The sequence below is a fragment of the Engraulis encrasicolus genome, chromosome 14, assembly GCF_034702125.1.
Source record: "Engraulis encrasicolus isolate BLACKSEA-1 chromosome 14, IST_EnEncr_1.0, whole genome shotgun sequence".
NCBI lineage: Eukaryota > Metazoa > Chordata > Actinopteri > Clupeiformes > Engraulidae > Engraulis > Engraulis encrasicolus.
The window spans coordinates 7,594,659-7,596,957 of NC_085870.1; positions in this window are offsets into that span (position 1 = coordinate 7,594,659).

Genomic DNA, 2,299 nt, shown 5'->3' on the forward strand with positions numbered 1-2,299 from the left:
CATAATTTTGTGTGCATTGCAAAATTTTGAGCAAAACCGTGCTCTTACCATGCTAATTGAACCTTCACTCTTCAGTTTACTGGTGCAATGTGCCATTAATGAAGATTGGCCAACAGGCTGGTCCACTTGAGCCATTAAACTTCCAACACTAAAATGATAGGTGTCTCAGTTATTTTGTCCACCCCCTGTATCTTGCCACTTTGAAATATCCAAAGGAATGTTGTCAAATGATTGAATTTCACAAACACATTGGACTGCTGAAAAAAAGCATATTGTCCTGCCAAACTGTGTGTGTGTGTGTGTGTGTGTGTGTGTGTGTGTGTGTGTGTGTGTGTGTGTGTGTGTGTGTGTGTGTGTGTGTGTGTGTGTGTGTGTGTGTGTGTGTGTGTGCGTGCATTTGTATGTGTGTGTACGTGTGCCTGAGTGCGCTTTTCTCAAGTGTCTGTGGCCAGTGTGCTTCTTTACACACACTGACATAGACACAGTAGACCGGGTGTGTGTGTGTTGGGTGGGGGGTGGTAATGGGAGGGGAGTAAGGTGGGGGGGGGGCGAATGATGTGGAGGAGCGGGGGGATGAATGAGGGGGTGAGTGGGGGTAGGAGGGCAGAGTGGGGTTGGGGGGGGGAATGAGTCGGGGTTTTGAATTAGGAGGTGGGGGGGGGCAGAATAGTGTGTGGGGAGATGTGGGGGGTTCGGGGGGCAGAATAATGTGTGTGTGTGGGGGGGGGGGGGGGGGGGCTAAGTTGAGTTGGGGGGGGGTTGAACCTGCCAAAACTTTTCACATTGGGTGGGGGGTGGGCGAGTATTTTGTGGGGGGGTGGGGGAAGAATGAGTCAGGGGGGTTGAGCGTGGGGGGCAGAATAGTGGGGGGTGAGTGAGGGGTGGAGGGGCAGAGTAGCATGGGAAGGATGAGTGAGGGGGTTGGGGGGCAGAATAGTGTGTGGGGGAAAGACACTGTAGAGCAGGGAAAAGATGAGCGGGGGATACGCGCGTGCACACATGCACGCACACTCACATGCACGCACACTCACCCTTGCTTTATGCAAAAAAATGTAGGCCTGAAAATCTTTTGGTCAGAAATCTAATGTGAAAAGTTTGGCAGATCAATAGCCTTTTTTCAGCAGTCAACTGTGTATGTGTAATTCAATCATTTTCTGACAACAACAGCATTCTATAGGAAATGTAGATCTTTCTGTTGCCAACCTTTGTACTCACGTCTGTAGATAGGAGATTTCACTGAAAATAGGTTATCTTTATTGATAATTATGGTCTTACAGTATTGAGAAAAATGTATGAAAGTCTGCATTCTGAAAAACAGAGAACATTTTGAATTTTGGAGCACATTTGAGATGGCAACCAGCTGGTGAATCTTTTTCAATAGGCCTTCTGGTCTGTAATCCAATGTGAAAACCCTGACAGGACAATAGGCCTAATTTTCGCAGCCATAGACTCTGTGTGTGCATTTCAATCATTATTTTCAGCACTTTCCTTTGGATATTGCAAGGTGGCCAACTTTATTTTCATTTATTTTAGTTTAGTCAACCTTTGTGAACATGTATGTAAGGAAATAGGACTGAAGAGTGCTGAAAGAAGTTCATCGTTCATGAATATCACCTTATAGTACAATGTAATAATGCATGAAAACAAGTCATTTTGGAAAATGGCGGCCATATTGAATTCTGAGCAAAAATTGACGTGGCCCCATGTTTTAATTTCTTCCAATAGGGCTTCTGGTCAGTAATCCACAGAGAAAAGTGCGGTAGGACGAAAGGCCTAATTTTCCCAGCTGATGACCTGTCTAATCTGTCCGACAGCATATTAGTCTGACAGCCCATTAGTCCGACTGACTGGTAAGTACATATTGGTCTTTGAAAAAAGAGACCCATTAGTCCGATATCCCATTTGTCTGACCACACACGTTAAAATGATGCCCAAACCAAAACATTTATGTTCTATCAGTAAACAATTGTTTTATTGCTTTATGATTTTTATACATATTCACCTTTAAGTTGACTGAATAGGCCTAGTTAAAGCAATGCCCAAACCAACACAATTCCCAACCCCAACCGTCAGTAAAGGCATGTTTTGGGCTGCCGTGGCCTAGTGGTTAGAGTTGGTCTTTCAATGTAGGGGTTGCCGGTTCTAATCCCCCCTGACCTCTCCCTACACATCTCCATCCATGGCTGAAGTGCCCTTGAGCAAGGCACCTAACCCCACATTGCTCCAGGGACTGTAACCAATACCCTGAAAAATAATAACTGTAAGTCGCTTTGAATAAATGAAAGCGTCAGCTAAGTGC